This window comes from Pinus tabuliformis, chromosome 2_2 (assembly GCF_031772625.1).
Source record: "Pinus tabuliformis cultivar Carrire ecotype Pingquan chromosome 2_2, CPIR1, whole genome shotgun sequence".
Classification (NCBI taxonomy): domain Eukaryota; kingdom Viridiplantae; phylum Streptophyta; class Pinopsida; order Pinales; family Pinaceae; genus Pinus; species Pinus tabuliformis.
The window spans coordinates 43,025,055-43,043,213 of record NC_142300.1 but is presented as its reverse complement, the minus strand read 5'-3'; the positions used below and the strand labels follow the sequence as shown (position 1 = coordinate 43,043,213).

At 39.5% G+C, this 18,159-nt stretch overlaps 1 pseudogene; it reads right to left on the bottom strand.

Moving 5' to 3' along the window:
• Positions 1–16,338, bottom strand: part of LOC149191406 (uncharacterized) — a 135,856-nt pseudogene extending 119,518 nt beyond the window's left edge.
• Between the last annotated feature and the right edge of the window lie 1,821 nt (positions 16,339–18,159).

The window sequence follows — 18,159 nt, the reverse complement described above, 5'->3', positions numbered from 1 at the left end:
GCATTTCCTTTTCAGGGAGGAATTACAATCGTCGACCAACAAACATTTCTCCCCAATAGTTCCCAAGTTACGGGAAGCATTCCGATGATCCATAGAAGCCACCATACGCTTCAAAATATCGGAGTAGGCCTACTAAAAGACCCTATATTAATGGGGACTTTTTCCCTCCCACCTCCAATCAATATGGCAGAAGTGGCGACAGTAGGAACCTACAATATGATATCTTCAATTCAAAAGATCTCAGAAAACGATATTAACATGGATCATCTGCAGGTATTGCCTCCAAGCCCAATAGAAATATTGTAGCAATCAATGTTTCCGGCATGGGAGGTAGACCCGAATCAACGCTCATCAGGCGTTTGGATAGATAGGTCTAAGGAATATGGCACCCCTTCAGATCCTTGTTCACAAGTGCATTACACCGACGAAGGAATTGTTCAGTCAATGGTAATTGAAGGGGCGCCATGGGAAGATTACCACCATCGTTCCCATCTTTCGGATTGTCAAGAAGATACTCCTGATGATCTTCATCATCCTTCAGTTTTTTATTTCCTATCAAATACTGTAAACACGGTGGATTCCGAGCGAAACTTGTCCAATATTGAAGAGACTATCGCCATAAATATCTCGACAAAAACGGATGTTGTATAGAATATTTATGTTGGCAAATGTTGTTCTCCTTCAGCACTGGAAATATATAACGCTCTTTTTCGCGAATTCAAAGATGTCTTTGCTTGGTCATATGATGAAATTCCAGGCATTGACTCGAGTATAGTTGAACACGAAATCAAGATGTATCTAGATGTCAAACCAGTACGACAACGGCTATGGCAGGTGCACCCCAAGAAAGCCGCTGCCATCAAGGCAGAAGTTGAAAAGCTTCTCCATGCTGGTTTCATTTACCCGGTTCCTCTAACCGATTGGGTATCAAACATTGTTCCTGTGATGAAAAAACAAGGAACGATTAGAGTGTGCGTCGATTATAGGGATGTAAATCAAACTTGTCCAAAAGACAACTACCCTTCACCCTTTATTGACCAGATAATTGATGAATGCTCCGGATGTGAAATCTTTTCATTTATGGATGGATTCTCCGGGTATAATCAAATAAATATCCGCCCACAGGACCAGTCAAAGACTGCATTTATTTGTCCATGGGGCACATTTTCTTATCACAAATTAACCTTTGGTTTAAAGAACACAGGGGCAATGTTTCAGATGGCAATGAATTATGCCTTCCATGACATCAAAAAGATCATTCAACCATATCTCGACGACCTTCCGGCTCATTCGCGAAAGTGGACCGATCATCCGCAGCATTTGAGAGCAATATTTCTACATTGTCGACACTACAAGATACGACTCAATCCACACAAATGTGTGTTCTGTGTCAATTCTGGTCGTTTACTTGGCTTTGTAGTCTCAAAGGACGGGATTCATCTCGACCCATGTAAGGTTCAGGAAATCATAAATTTGCCTCCACCTTCAAATTTTCTTCAAATTCAGAAACTCCAAGGGAAAGCAAACTTTCTGAGGAGGTTCATTCCAAATTACGCCAAAATTGCTAAAGGTTATACGCGTCTATTGAAAAAGGAAGTGCCCTTCGTCTGGGATCAGGTCGTGCAAGCTTCATTTGATGCTTTAAAAGAATCCCTAATGAAAACATCATTAATATACGCTCCTGATTATCAAAAAGACTTTAACCTGTATCAGGCTACAGCGAATACAACCATCGCAATGGTTTTAGTTCAAGAAGACAACGGAATTGAACATCCTATATATTATTTAAGTAGGAACTTAAATGATACAGAAAGCAAGTATACCTATGTTGAAAAGCTGGCACTCACAGCTATTCAAGCGATACAGAGATTTCGACACTATATCCTCTTTCGAAAAACTAACGTTCTATCAGATTGCAACCCCATGACTTATATATTGTCGCGATAGTTGCTGGGGGGAAAACATTCAAAATGGATAGCAATTCTTCAAGAGTTTGATCTGGAATTTGTAAAATCCAAGTTAAATAAATCCCTGGTTTTCGCGGAATTACTATGCGATCTCCCATCGTCATCCAATGATGAAACATCAGAAGAAACAATCATGGATGAATCTTTGTTTATGATATCTTGAAGAAATATGTGGTATGGAGATATAATCATCTATCTCCATACCCAAAAATATAGGCCTAATACCTCCCGCTCAGAACAAAAATGTATTAGATACCAATCAAAATACCACATGATCATCGGTGATACGCTTTACCATCATGGTGTCGATACAGTTCTGAGGAGGTGCCTAACCCATGAGGAAGCTGAAAAAGTCCTGAGTGATTTCCATTCAGGCGTGTGTGGGGGGCATCAATCTGGTTACGCTACGGCACAAAAAATTTTACGAGCAGGATACTTCTGGCCAACAATGTTCAAAGATTGCATAACCACAGTCAGAAGTTGCCATGCATGTCAAATTTTCGATAGCAAAACCAGAAGACCACCCGCACCACTACAGCCAATAGTTGTTGTTGGGCCATTCGCCAAATGGGGCATTGATTTCATGACATGTAACCCCACTTCGACCGGGGGGCATGGGTATATCATAGTCGCAGTAGACTATTTTACCAAATGGGCCGAGGCGATGCCTACATTAGATAACACTTGTGAAACAACTCCCCTTTTCTTTTTCAATCATGTAGTCACTAGATTCGGCGTTCCACAAGCTATAGTCATAGATCATGGATCGCATTTTTGCAATCACATGATGGTTGAATTGGCTGCCAAATTAAGGTTGTCCCACGACAGCTCTACTCCATATTACCCGCAGGCCAACGGAAAAGTTGAAGCAATCAACAAGGTCCTGAAGCGGATGCTGCAAAGGATGATTGGAGTCCACAAAAGGAGTTGGCACCTGATCCTGTACTCGGCCTTGTGGGCATATTGAACATCGGTAAGGAATGCAACCGGGTTTACACCCTTCCAACTGGTGTAGGGCCTAGAATCAATCTTACCAGTTCAGTGTGAAATCTTGTCCCTTGAACTCGCAGTCGACCTTTTCCCCGGAACTTCAGAAGAGGAGGCTCGTTTCTTGGAACTAATCCAATTGGATGAAACCCGTCGTATTGCCGCTTTGGCTAACGAAGCCCATAAGAAATGAGTCAAGGCGCAGTTCGACAAGAATGTCAAACCCCGTGTCTTCTCAGAAGGGGACTTGGTCTTACTTTACGACCAAGAATCCAATAAATTGAGAGCAGGTAAATTCAAGTCTTTATGGATGGCCCCTATATTGTTAAATGTGTATTAGCAAAAGGAGCCTACGAGTTAATGGATTATGACAGGATTCCACTGGCGCAACCTCGTAATGGGTTGTACCTTAAGTGTTACTATGCATCATGCAGTGTAGTAACCCATATGCTTTTGTTACATTTTTGTTTTCGCTAAGGGTAACAGTTTTGGTCAAGTAATCCACTTTTTACATTTATTGCAGATGTCTAACCTATTGGAATCTTTTGTTGGATATGCCGACGGAGCAAGTCATAGTTCGTGGAACTTATCTTCTGCGGCCTGGGCCATTTTTGATCCAAGCGGCGAGTTAGTAAGTTTCAGAGGGGTATGTATTGGTCGGTCAACAAATAACATCGATGAATATAGTGCATTGATAGAACTTCTCTCTGATGCCATCACCTATGGAATACGCTGACTTGTCGTCAGGCTAGACTCACAGCTCATCATACTACAACTTGCTGGTATCTACTCCGTTCGAAATCCAGCTATCTATCGCATATTCCTAAGGTTCAAGATTTTGGAAAGGCAATTTGATTTTATTCAATATCACAATATTTCCAGAAACTTAAACACATTAATAGACTCATTGGCAAATTATGTGTTAGATAGACATTTGCAACATTTATAAAAAGAAGCATTTCATCAACATTTGCATCAGGATCATGTAACTTAACCAAAATAAAACTCCGAAAATAAAAAATATATATATAATTGTTTATGGTTTACACATAATGTTCTGTAACCAAGAAAAAATTGGTCAAATGACCCAAAACGCAAAATGCTAGGGGGCACCCTAGTCTAATGATGCTGGTGATAACAAGTCACCGCCTGTGTAATCATGCGTAGGAGCCTAGTCCATCGACTCGGCACGCCAGTAGTATGTCACTACAACCTCAAAGGCAGCTCGTCAGTCCTCACATCTAGAATACCAAGAGTGAGGCCCTCGACCTGATCTTGTAATGCTGAAAGAGTCTCGGCCACATCGAGGTCATGAAGGATAGCCCTTCCCACAGCCTCTCCTGCTGGAGAGGCAGCTGGCACTCTCAGGCATACTACTGGTCGAACTGATCTGACATCTACATGAGCACATGAGTTTTGATTAGTCCTGATAGAAGAAAGAACAAGGAAATTATAAATAGAAACGATAAACAGAAATATGGTCAAAAATTTACCAATGATGCCCCACTACTCGCCAGTCAGCAGTACCAAATCCAAGTCACCCCGGAAATCCATACCAACATATGGATACTTGGAAAAAACCATCTCCTGACGATCAAACCACCTAAAGAAGGTATCAGAAAAGGAAACTTGAGACTGACCAGCATGTCTGGACATATGGTCAACCCATCTCTGCATACGTGGCTCAGTCGGTGGAGGTAAACCAAGTGAAATAGACTGCGGCTGCATCAATGTGATCTTTTCCAAGGAAAAGGCGGTCAAAATAGAACCATATCCAAAGTTCTTCAATCTTTCATTTTTCACCTTGGTCAATTGTTCTTTCATCACAAAGAGTACTGCATCACACCAGTTGAACACCTTTGGTTCAAGGCATTCTAAGGCATACTGCATGTAAGACCGATTGGCCACATGAAGAGCCGCACTACCAGCCATTCTAGCAAAAGTGAACAAAATGGTCCTCAAGGGCCTGTCAGTGACATCTCAAATATTGATCTTTCCGTCCTTACTCGGATGAGATCCCTCTCTGCAATACCTACGAATGTAATCTCTCACAGATTCACCCCCACGGGTCGAACCTGATAATGAGATAGGGGCACCCCGCCTCGATAAGCCGGTCAAAAAATAGATATCCATGATAGTCAAGGGGATAGATTTGCCCCTAATATGGAACACCTAGCTGGTAGCATCCCATTCATTGAGCAAATATTGCAACAAGTTGATTTGTTGCCTCATGCTAGAGATGCGGAAAAACTTGAACAGGCCATAGTTCCGCAGTGCATTTACCGTAACCGGATCATGTAAAGCAAGCATGTCCTCTTCTTCATGCTCATGTTCTTGCCATGTAACAGGCATTTTTCTCCGATGGATCTCTAAAAACAAATAAGAGAAGAGTAAGATCCTGATTTGATGAAAAACAGGCAAAAATTTCCATGAAAAACTTGCACAAATTTCCCTCCTTGCGCCCATCGCACCCCCAGGAGTGTTCTCGATGTGTTGCATGCTAACTGGCCAATGGTCAGGCCAACATGCAATGCACCTTTCGATATAGAAAGGGTGCGATGGAGCCAAGGCGATTTTTTCAAACCCCAGAGGCTCAGAAAAACCAGAAAACATGCTCAGAATTCAAAAAGCAAAGAATGAAACTGAAGAGCTCAGGTTTAGCTCCTACCTGGTCTAGACGGTGCCAAGAATCATCCACAGAATCTCTTGGAATCAGCTGGTGAAAAACAAGGGGGAAAGCACCTCCAAAGCTCCAACAAACCAAAGTTCAAATGAAATGGTAAAATGAGAGGTAAAAAACCACTTTTAAATTACTTTTCACGTAATTCAAGTAAAATATTAGTGTTTTGACTCATTTTTCAAACATATATTGTTAATTTCTAACTAGTTTGATGAAGCAATTGAGCAGGCAGTACAACCTTTGAAGGAACAAAGTTATTAATGGTAAAATCAAGAAAATCAATGACCACTATATCGAGCAGTTTTAACGCGTAATTCAAGCTCGTTAAAAAATAAACATAAGCAATGAGCAAATGTTCCTCCAAAGTTTAAGCTCATTAAAAATGAACCAATTTCCAGTAAATAACCATCGTGAATGTATTATCATCAGCCTTTGAAGCTTTGGTCATGTTCTCATCATCACCTCCACTCTGTATTGGCCGATCATTCACCCCCATTTCATTGTTTGCCCTTTTTGAGGAACAGCTACGAAGAGTGATCCTGTTAGCCATCCTTGTGACACTGCCATGATTGGAAAATTCCAAACCTTACCTGGAATCAGCTGCTACCCGAATATATCACTTGTTCCTCAAAAAACAAGTCTCCTTTAAGCTCTTTTCAACTGACTCGTAAAATATGAAAAGATTGCCAAGCCATTGGCCTCTCCAGCTCGTTAAAGTGACCGGAAGTGCTATCCCTCCTTTAAATTTTAATCTTTTTGGACTTGAGGGATTATTACACAAAAAGATCGAGCGCTTGTTTTGTTCGGCTCATTAAAAGTACCAAAAATTCATCCCTTTTGTATTGTTTTATACTTTTTCGGACTCAAGGGATCATGTGACGAAAAAGGATTTTTGGAGTTTTCTTTACGTCCCTTTTCAGACTCTCTAAAATTGAAAAGGACCGAGTTATCTTTGTCGTTAAACTCGTTAAAACCGAATAGCGACAAACTTGTCCATAACAGACAAGAACGAGTTTCACTATCGCTAGGCTCGTTAAAACATAGCGATGGTTTTGCCCGAAGGGAAAATTATAGAACAAGCATATGTTATCCTCCTCAAGCTTGACAAAAATAAAGAGGTATTGGTTAGTAATGACTAGGGAAAATTGGGAAGAAAACTTGAAGAAAATTTGTTGGTAGCAAGTCGCTCTTGAACATGACACTTTCACTCCACATCCGTGTCGAGTTGGGTTGTTCCATTCACTGGTCACATCACCATGGTTCCATCACACCATCCATATTTGGGGTTAATGCTACCGATCCATCATGTCAGTGTCACCGATATGTTCAAGAGAAGTCGCTCAGAGAATTCACCTGTGTCTCACCCACTGCAATACATTTACGCTCCATTCTTTCATGACCGCCACCCTGAACCTTATATCACCAGATCGTTTTCACCTCCATTAAAATCATCTGCTCCATTTCGTGTCATTGATTTCGGATTCACTAAGGCCCTCCTATGAAGAATCGCTTCTTGTTGATATCAGCTCATTATCCAAGAAGTTGATCTAGGAACAACCCTTGCAGTACTTTGAAGCTTGCATGCCTCAATGGCAAGTTTCTCACTTCCGGCGACAGGTTTACATCAATGGCCTTCGACCGAAAGATTTTGCATGGTGTTCAATGCCAAGTCCCTTATTCACACCACGTGAATTATATTGTAGTACCTTGAGGGTCATCATCATTATCGGTGATTCCTCTCGCGCCTGTTAACATCTTACATCACTGGCTGGTAATTAGGCGATGTCTTTCCATGTTCGACTCCAAAAAATCTCTCACATGGATCAACTTGTACTTTGAGTGAAGATCGAACGAGATTGAAGACCCTGGATCTAGTTTCATCCATCCGGGCTGCGATATATATTTAGGAAAATAAAGACATCAAATGTACATCATTGCTGCACAGATAATCATCCAATCTAAGGGATGATGGCTCTACCAGAATCATCAGTCTACACTCAGATGATTGTCTGTCTCATGTACATGAAAATGAATTTATAAAGCTGAGCATGGCATTTCCCGCCTCAGCTAGATCATGAAAATATTATGAATATAATGTATTGTATTGTATCTTATTACAGGTCGCCTTCCAGCTCGAAAAAAACTTCGGATCCTCATGATAAAGCATTTCACCCGACATCAAAAGATTAAGGACCTCATGCTTTAGGGGGCAACTGTTATAGACATTTTTGGGCACTGCAACCCCAATCATAATGTCCATAAACCAAGGTCTCCTAATTCCCTAAAGGTGTTGTTCCAACCCCTAAAAGAACAAGGTCAACTGATTACAGCATCTCCCAGAAGTTCTCCATGAAAAACTACTCAGAACTGGTCAAAACTAGACCATTTCAACTACTCCATGGTCAAAGTGCATTGCATCCCACCTGCCTGCACACAGTAGGTGCGATGCATGTTGAAAATCCCTTCATGGGGTGCGATGGGCGAGAATGGACAAATGGCAGGGTCAATCCGCAAGGTGGAGGATCATGGAATCTTCCAGAAACTTCTCCTATGACACATGCCTCTCTGCATTCGCCCAGGGATGAGTAAGAGATCATCAATCTCCAAGTGGAATCAATAACTATCAGAGAGAGGACACTAATCAAATCTCAAAAGCTGACTCACCCCCCTTGCAAACATCTATATATGGATCCCTCATCCCAGAGATCCAGAGGCTGGAATTTTGTATCTTGTAAGGAAGTGCTATTGGTTTCTTGGTGCAATATCATAGTGTTGGGTGATCTAAGCTTTTCATGAGGTGAAGAAGGGCTTTCTTGCTGGGAGGATGATGTTGGGTCAGAAAAATTGGTTTTAATCCTCTTTTCTCTTTCTTGATTATCAATAAAGCTATTCAAGTTTTCCTCCACATTCTTGTATGATTGATGTTACATGCATTTGTGTGGTCAATATATATCTGGTCCTATATTGTTTATGATAATAGATCTATGTTCTTGGATAGTGTTATGCTGCTTTGATTCTATGGGTGCTCTTTGAATCTTGGTAGACGAGGAAGCGAGTGGCAAAGACCTATCAGAAGGGAGAGGAATCGAGCAAGGAACCAAGTGCAAGACAGAGGTTGGTCTCCTTATTCCCCTCTTATCTATTTCTCATAAAGGAAAACGAAAGTAGTTTTAGTTTGTTTGTTTCTAAGGTAGCTACCAGCCTTAGCGGGACTAGCAACTCTGCATAGACACTAGTTTTCCTGATAACACTCAGTACCCCGAGGGAAATCGATTCTCAAGGAGAAGGAGTTTGATTTCAGAGGGAGAGTTGCAAGGTGGAGGAAGATGAGGGCATCAGCAGTAGTCAGTGACTTAGGAGGAGGTGACACAGGGCATTCGAGAGATACTGCAAAGGGAAGAGTAGGCAAATAGCACCATTGGAAATTCAGTCCCCACACAGGTTGACACAGACTGATGTAGAGTGACATAGAGGGACGCAGAAGTGATGCAGAGGTGGGTGAAGGGTATTCAGCGTGTCAGAACTTCTCCAAGAAGAGAAGAAACTTTGTCTCAAGTGTTTTCTCTCAGCAGTGTCTCAGTTTCCCTATGAAATCATTCCTTGTAAAGTGATTGTTGCTGAAGATTAATAAAAGCCTCATCTACTGCACCGGTTTTCCCACATTGGGTTTTTCCGAGTGTTAGTCCTTACAATCTCCTAGGCTGGAAAGGAAATCGAGAAGGGTAACCTGAAACAACTTCAGCTCAGTAGCTAGCCCTGCTGATCATGAGAGGGATCTCTCTAAGTCTCTTATTAGTGATATTACTTTAAATCAAATGAATTTTAGGCTAGATATGTGTATTTCTTTGTTTTTTGGTGAAAACTTGGGTTTTAGGGTTTGCTGAACTTAGGGTTTGGAGCCACAAATAGGTCTAGGTTGTAGGAGTGCAGGAGAAAATATGAGAAGGAGCTAGATATTAGAATCCATGGTGTATTTTGAATATTTTTAGTGTATTATAGAGGATAAAGTGTAGAAGAAACTAATGAGCATATGTAAACATGATTTCATTAGCTTAGGAAGACATAAACATAACTATGAAAACCAAATAACAGAGCTTGAAAAACAAGAATTATGTATATTTCATTGTAATTCATCCATAGAAAGAAGAGATATAATGTAGATAAAGATGTTTAGACCATTAGAAAACAAACAAAATGAAGTACAAGCACCATGAACTCACTAGACTAGAGTTCCTTGCAAATAGGTGCAACTTGTCTCTATATTAGCTGAAAAGATGATTACATGCAAGATTCCTTCACAAAAAGTTCAACCCTCTTCTCCTAAAGAGAAATCATACATATAGACTCTCCTAGACCACTTTCCCACATTCAGGAGTCGAATTCCTTGCTGGAGGAATTGACTCCAAGATTCTCTCAACCAACAGGTGAGAGTGAGAAGGTGAAACTCAAACACTTCATGGAGAGTCTTTTTAAGAGTTTTCTTCTTTTATGAGGCCTAATAAACATAAAAAACAACCTATGATGTACATTTATTCATGCCTAAATCACCTAACCTCAAAAATAGTATCATTACATAGAGAATCTTGACTTTGGCTAAGTCAAACTAGAAACTAGAAATTTTACACAGTGAAATTTAGAAGTTAAAACACAGAAAAGTGCAGAAGCGCAGTGCCGACTTTGAGTTGATTTTAAGGTGCTTTCCAAGGGTCAAAATGAAAACCTGAGAGAACGGTCAACTAGCCCTTCAAGCCTAGTTTCTAGAATAGTTTTATTTTCGAATTTAGACCATGGGAAAACCTTAAAAAATCCATTCTCCTAAGGTCACTCCAGAAGCGCACCGCATGTCAAAAAATGGTCCAAAATGCTAGTTTTTGCCACTTTTTTGCATTTTTCTCCAAAACTGGGCCACCTCTGCAAAATCTGAGCAAATTGGTTTTTAGAGGATGGAAATATATTTCCAAAAATGTAGACCTCTCCTCAAATGGAGGTCTTATGAAAAATCGCAATGCCTTGGAGCAGCTGATTTTCTAAATTTAGACCAAAAATTCTCAGAAAACTAAAAGTGCTCAAAACTTGCTCAAAATTGGATGAAAGGTGTAAATATATGTTTGTTAAAGCTTCATAGATGCTTCAGCAAGCACCTCCAATTTTACCTCATCCTTTTGGTATTTTTTGGCTTCCTTGAGCTTATTTTCAAGCTGCTTTACCTTGACATTGGCGTTCATGTTTTGAGCTTGGTAGTGGTGCGCCATATGTCTGAGAAACTTATTATCCTTGTTTGCCTTCTCAAGAAGCTTCTCCAAGTGTTAATTTACCCTATTGAGCCAATATTCCTTGTCTTGATGGACCTCAAGGGAAATCCTATCCTTTAGGTCAAGGTCTTCATTGAACATAATGTGCTCTTGCTCTTCTTGCAATGCCTTCTTTAGGCCCCTTGTTATTAGCCTTTTCCTCTTTTCTTTCCCTTTTGATCCTTTAGTCTCGCTTGATTCTATGATCTCCTTTCCCTTTCCCACTTGCTGCAATATCTTGGTTTGTTCCTTTTCCATGATCAACTCCTTTGCTTTTAGTTGACTATTCTCCTATTCAAGGAATGATATGACATACTTTTCTCTTTCCATATTGCTTTTTAGCTCTTTGATTTGATAGTCCTTCTCTCTGATTGTATGTCACATGCTTGAAGCCTGATCCTCAGCCTCTAAGTCAACCAGCTCAAACTCATTCTCAACTGTGTCTTTCTCTTTTGATGTTGGTCCCTTCTTTGTCGATCAAGAAGGCTTGGCCCCTTTCTCTCCATGAGAAGAAAACACAAGCCTCTATCCTCTCTTATACACTTTAGTCACCTCAAGCTTAGGTAGCTGAGTTTTCTCCACTGATTTGCTAGAGGACCCCACCTCTGTTTGTTGTTTTGGCACACTAGGAGACTGAGCTGCTACATTTGCTTCATGCCATTTTAGGGTTGTTTCTAAAAAGGATTCCCAAGCCATACCTTTCTCTACAAGCTGGTTAAGGACAATAGTTTTGATTAGACTGTGATGAAACAAGCTTGGGGAGTTCTCTTTGTCCTTTAATTGTATTTTTCCGACATTTTGGAAATTCTCCTAGATAGGTAGTTACACATGTTGAGTGGCTTTTGAGAGGTGAAATGCATCGGGAGGTGAATATGATAAGCACACAACCTGGAGAATCTCCCTTCACAGGTAAAGAACCTCATGACACTCTTCATCAGAGGGGCATAATTCTCCAATTCATATCTAAAATGCATAAGGTGAGCTTGTGTTTCTCTGTATGGCGTCTTTAAGAAAGGCTTGTAGTGTTCAAGATCTAGGCTCATTCCTTTGAACCAATATTCACCATTATCCACTAACCCTATTGCAAGTGAGATGGAGGCAACTCAAAAACTGAACTCAACACTAGCGATGACAGTCGTTTCACCTTTCAACTGAGTTGCCACCCAATCTGTTAATTGTTCATGAAACCCCACCTCGCTCACTCTTTTGCAAAACTCCAGGCAATGTACATCCTCGAAGCACTGTTTGATGAAAGGATAAGAGTTGATTGCATTGAAGACTGATGGCTCATATCTGAGGATCTTCCCTCCTTTATGATGTCTTTTTCTCTCTAGTGAATATTCTGCCTCCATCATGACAAAAAATCCTAGCAGCAGGCAACGAAAAATAGAGTGTGAGTTGTGAGTGGAAATGAAGTGATGTGAAGGTGGATTTTGACGAAATGATAGAGGAGGTTTGAAAAAGGTGCATATGGACTTTGGAAGCTGATGAAAATGAGTGAAGAAATAGTGGAAGAGTGATCTATTTGCAAGAAGGTAAAACAGGGTTTATAATGGAACATGCCCAAAAACCTCTAGGAATGAGCTAGGGTTTTGCTTTTTTCCTAAGCGTAGTGCAGTTCTTCTAAGTGCAGTACCTCCTGAAGATTTTTGTCAATTTTACCTAGGAAACCGACTTTTTTTCTCTCTTAGACAGGATAGCTCGATACTCAAGAGTGAATAGGAGGTAAATGAACAAGTTTGGGGGCTTTTGAGTTTATATAGGAAAAGTTACTTCTCTTTTTTTAAAAGAAATGGGACCCACCATCCTTTAAAAACTGATTTTTCACTTATGAAAATAGATTTACCTTTACCACTGAAAACCTGAGCTGCATTTTACTTTCCTGAGTGCTGGAACTCCTTCTTCTGGAAATTTTTGAGCATGAGAGCATGATGAATGTGTGAAAATTCTCAAATCAATTCCCATGAGTTCTTTGTCATGCTCTATTCACTGTTGGTTTTATTCATGAAAATGATGGACCTTGGAAACCCTAGTGACCTAATGATTGACCTGAGACTAAATGGGATGATGATGATGACTAACAAGTTTTTATTACGACACCTCAATAAAAGTGTGATAGGTGAATAGCATGAGTGAATTTCCAAAAGATCGACCTCATCTTTAAACTAACCAAAGAGTGACCAAATTTTGCTGTGTAAACCTAGTGACATAAAAAATTTGATTTTGATAGTCTCGACAAACATAGTAAAAGCACATTTGATCCAAGTGAAAAGCTAACAATAATGACACTAACATTGGCTCTAACTAGGGATGGTAGCTCCTTGGAGGTTTCAAGAACACCGTAGACCAAGTAGCCTTATCCATTGGGAAAACAAGTCAACATGCATGAAAACGGACTTTTTGACTTAAAATTGACTGACCTTTTGACATGACAAAAACTAAAAAATAAAAAACAAAATAGTGGCTAACCTAAAAAGCCTTAGTGCCTTCACTTCAGGCTTCAAACTCCTATGACAACCATCTAAAATGCTGGAAATAAAATACACACCAGTATATACAATTATGATGAATTTTCAAGACCTTTTTCAGACATTGTAGTGCTTGATATGCCTACCATTGGTCGCCCCTCCTAAATAATCTCTTCCATCCATTTCTTCCAACAAGAAAGCATTATTTCCTCGAAAAGAATAAATTATGTAAGGTCCCTTCCATAAGTTTTCAAACTTACCATGTTTGCCCTTTTCTTCATTTCTAGCATCCCATCTAAGAACCACATCTCCTATATTGAAATTGTCTTCCTTGGTCTCGCAATCATAAATCTTTTTAATATTCTCCTAGAGATTGGATGTGTTCTAAAGAACCTCTTCCCTTATTTTTTGTAAATGAATCATCTGATTTGTCCTCCTTTGTATTTCATTAGTCTCACTATCCAATTCCTGCAGAATTCTCATGACTGGGATAGCAAGAGATGAAGGAATCATTTTATCAACTCCATACACCAACTGAAAAGGGGACATACCTATTGATTTTTTAGTGCTGACCCTGTCCGCCCACAAAGCATTGATGAGCTTTTTATGCCAATTCTTCTTGTTCACCTCTAGAACCTTCTTGATGATATTAACCAAGGATTTATTGGAAGATTCGGCAAGACCATTCCCTTGTGGATGATAAGAAGTAGAATGTCCTAGCACAATATGATATTTGGCACAGAAGTCCACCATTCTTTTTGACTTGAAAGCAATAGCATTGTCAGTAATTATTTTCTGTGGGTAGCCAAATCTAGACAAAATATTAGACTCAAGGAATTGAATGATGACAGAATCAGTAGCTTGCCTCGTTGGGATTGCTTCAATCTACTTTCTGAAGTAGTTGGTGGCTATCAATATCCATTTATGTTGTGCAGAAGATGAAGGATGGATTTCGCCAATGAAATCAAGACCCCGCTGCTGGAAAGGAGATGAAATTAAAATGGGTTGTAGTGGTAATGGAAAAAGCTTCTTCTTTCCTTGAAAAATCTGACATTCATGGCAGCTCATGACTATTTTGTATGCATTAGAAAAGAGGGTAGGCCAATAGAAGCCAGCTCTTAAGATCTTATTTGCTGTATTTTTACAAAAGTGATGACTGCCACAGTCTCCTTTATGGAAATACTTCATGAAATATTTAGCTTCATTTTCTACCAAACAAATCAGCAGCACACCCCTGGGATCTTTCCAAAATAAAACACCATCTAGAATACAATATTTTGAAGCTTTCAATTTCAATCATCTAGCTTTACCTTTGGGGACTTCCAGAGGGGGATGCAAGTGTTGCAAGACATAGACAATGTCGAAATACCAAGGTAAGGACATGAACATATCTGACACCTGCAGGAAAGGATCATCCTCTTCTTGTTCTTCAGATAGTGTAGCCATCAAATTGACACCTAGTGCATGTAGATTTGATTCTGCCATGATTTTGGCTAAACCTTGTCCTTTGATGACCTTTGTAGGCTTTATCTCCAAGTCATACTCTAGCATGGCTACAATCCACTTCCCTCTTCTGCCTTCAGGATCTATCTGCACAAGAATTTCTTTAACTGCTGCAGTAGGAACATAAGCAATGGTGTGAGCATAATATAAACTCAGAAATCCTTGAGGGCTTTCACCAACACCAATGCCTATTTTTCAATGATATTGTATCTTAGTGCTGCATCTCTTATAGTGCGATTGAAAAATGCTATGGGCTACTCATTTTTCTAATCTTTCTTCTGCATTAGGACTGCTACTAACATATGCTCAGAGGCAAACAAAAAGATGATGAAATCTGAAGTGTAATCCGGGCTAATCAAAATAAGAGTAGTAGATAATGCAAACTTTACAGCAAGAAATGATTTCTTAGCCTCTAAAGACCATTTTACCTCATTGTCCTTATTCAACATGTTTTTCATTTCTTTCAAGTGCTCAGCTAGATTAGGAATGAATCTTCTTAGAAAATTGATTTTCCCATTGAAAGACTGAATCTCTTTTTTGTTCCTTGGGAAGTCTAGTTGTTGAATGGCCTCCACTCTTGCAGGATCAATGCAAATGCCATCGTTAGAGATGATGTGTCCTAGTAGCTTACCTTCTTCCATGGTGAACGAACTCTTCTTTAGGCTAAGTGAGATGCCAAATTTTATGCATTTCTGAAAAACAATTCTTAAATGATGTAAATGATCTTCATCAGATTTTGAAAACATTGTAAGATCATCTAGATAGATAACCATAAATACATCTTTTTCATTTTCAAAATCTATTTCCATAGCCCATTGAAAAGTAGCTTCTGCATTCTTTAACCCAAAAGGCATCATGGCATACATGAATGTACCCCATGGCATTGTGAAGGCTATGTTGAGTTGATCATCCTTGTGTACTAGAATTTGGTTGTATCTAGAGTATCCATCTAGTAATGACATCCTAGAGGATCCAACCACCCTCTGTAGTATGTGATCCATCTTGGGCAAGGGATAGTTGTCTTTCAAGGACACCTTGTTCAGATTTATGAAATCGATACATAGACGAATTTCCCTTGTCTTCTTTCTTACAGGCACTAGATTAGACATCCATTCAAAAAATCGAATTGGGACTATGATTCCAGACTTATAAAGCCTATTTACCTCTTTCTCGATCAATGGCAGCAACTTGGGATTGATCCTCCTCAATTTCTGGTGAAATGGCTTTTGATCAGGCTTAATAGGAATGGTGTGTTGAATGATACTTTTTTCATAAAATTTCAAATCTGAATAGTCCCAAGAAAATACATCAGTGAATTATTTCATTAAATACATGTACTTACCTTTTGTTTCAGGAGATAAGGACTTTGATAACTTAACCATTTTAGGATTATCAGTTGTGCCAATGTTTACATCTTCAACTCCTTTTTCTGTAGGAACCATGGTGGGATTCTTGGCGACATCATCACGGTCAAATAACTCTTCCAAAGGCACCAAGCCTCTTGGAATGTTGTTGTCCTTGAGCTGTAATACTTCAATCTCAGCTGAGTGGATGTCCGGATCATTCAAATTGTATGCATCATCAATGTGAGAATTTTGAAATTCTCCTTCCAATTGTAGAAAATTGTCTATCTATTTATCATCCCCAAACACTTGCCAAAATCTCATGTTATCTAGAACAGTTGGGTGATGTTTGACATGGATGGAGTACTTCTGATTAGGATGAATAGGGATCTTCACCATACTTGCTGCAGTGGCGAGTGAGTCAGCTATGACATTATGAGTTCTAGGAATAAGAGACAAATTGTATTCTAAAAAATTCTTAAGGATGTCAAGTGCAACATTGCGATAAGCTCTCATTCTTGGGTGTTTGGCCTAGTATTCCCCGTTGACTTGCTTGATTCCTAATTCGGAGTTGCCATAAACAGAAATATTTTTTTCTCCCAACTTTCTAAGAATTTTGAGGCCAGCAATCAATGCCTCATACTTTGCCTCATTGTTTGAACACTCAAAGCCAACATGTAAGAACTCATTCTAATATTTCAAGGGATTTTATTTGACTGATGTAGTGGGCCATGTATCTGGACACCAATCCCTACTCCTTCTCTTCCCAATGCACCATCGAACTCCATGGTCCAAAGACCATTTTCTTCATCCGAACAAAGGATTTCTGAAGACTGAACTTTTTGATTTTTAGGATTTTGACCAGCTATCTCAAAACTTTCTATTTTCAGCACTATTCTTTCAATTTCCTCAATAGGATTTGCGGGTTGCAAACACTCTTCACTAACCTCTTTACCTTCTGTCGTAATAACTTTATGTATGCTGCTCATGACCTTGGGAACTTCTGAAATTTCCACTAGCTGACTTTCATCATCAACATAATTTACATCGCTAAACAGAATGAAATAATCAATATTAGTATGGACAGCATGTATAGGATGATTAATTGGCTTCCCCTTACTGCTGATCATAAATTTCATCTTCTATTCCCTATAAAGTTTCTTGAGCTGTCCAAAAACAAGGATAGTGGCGTATGAAAATTCAAGCTGCGAAGTGCCCTTTAGTTTTTCTCCCCAAGACCTTGAAAGAAACATGCCAAACCTAGGAGGAATATCAGCAACTACTACATCCATGAGTACATTTTTGGCTGGGATTTGGTCCAAGGACACTACCAAGTCTTTAATGAGGCCAAGGCATTTCACTCTCCTGGAATCAAAGGAATAAATATCATGGTAGGGTCGGGTGATACTCAGTCCTAGTTTATCCATGATGGCTTTAGGCATAATATTATGTGAGGCGCTCGAATCTAGCATGGCATTATTAAGGATAAAATCATGAAGTTTAGGACTTAGATAAAAAGGAGGGATTTCACTATTCTCGAGAGCTCCTTCTAAGGCTGGACCAAAAAGGATTATTGCCTCATCATCAACCACATTAACTGTATCAGACATCTGGTCAACCTTAGGAATCTTTGCAATCTGAAATTTATATTTGTCATTCCTCACTAATTTGGTGAGGGGAATAGCAATCTTCAATTTAGAAATTTCATTTTCCAAAATAAAAAGATTAGATTGATTTTCGACCTCTTTTGCAATGATGTCCTTCCTTTTTGTTTGGCCTTTAGCTTGAGATTCCTTCTTGTGGATTTTAGTTTGCAATTCTTTGTCTTTCCTCACATTGCTGGTAGAGGCTTCATTCATTCTATCTCAACTTAGTATGACAATCTCCATCTCTTTATTCTAACCTGCAGGAGTAGTTTCT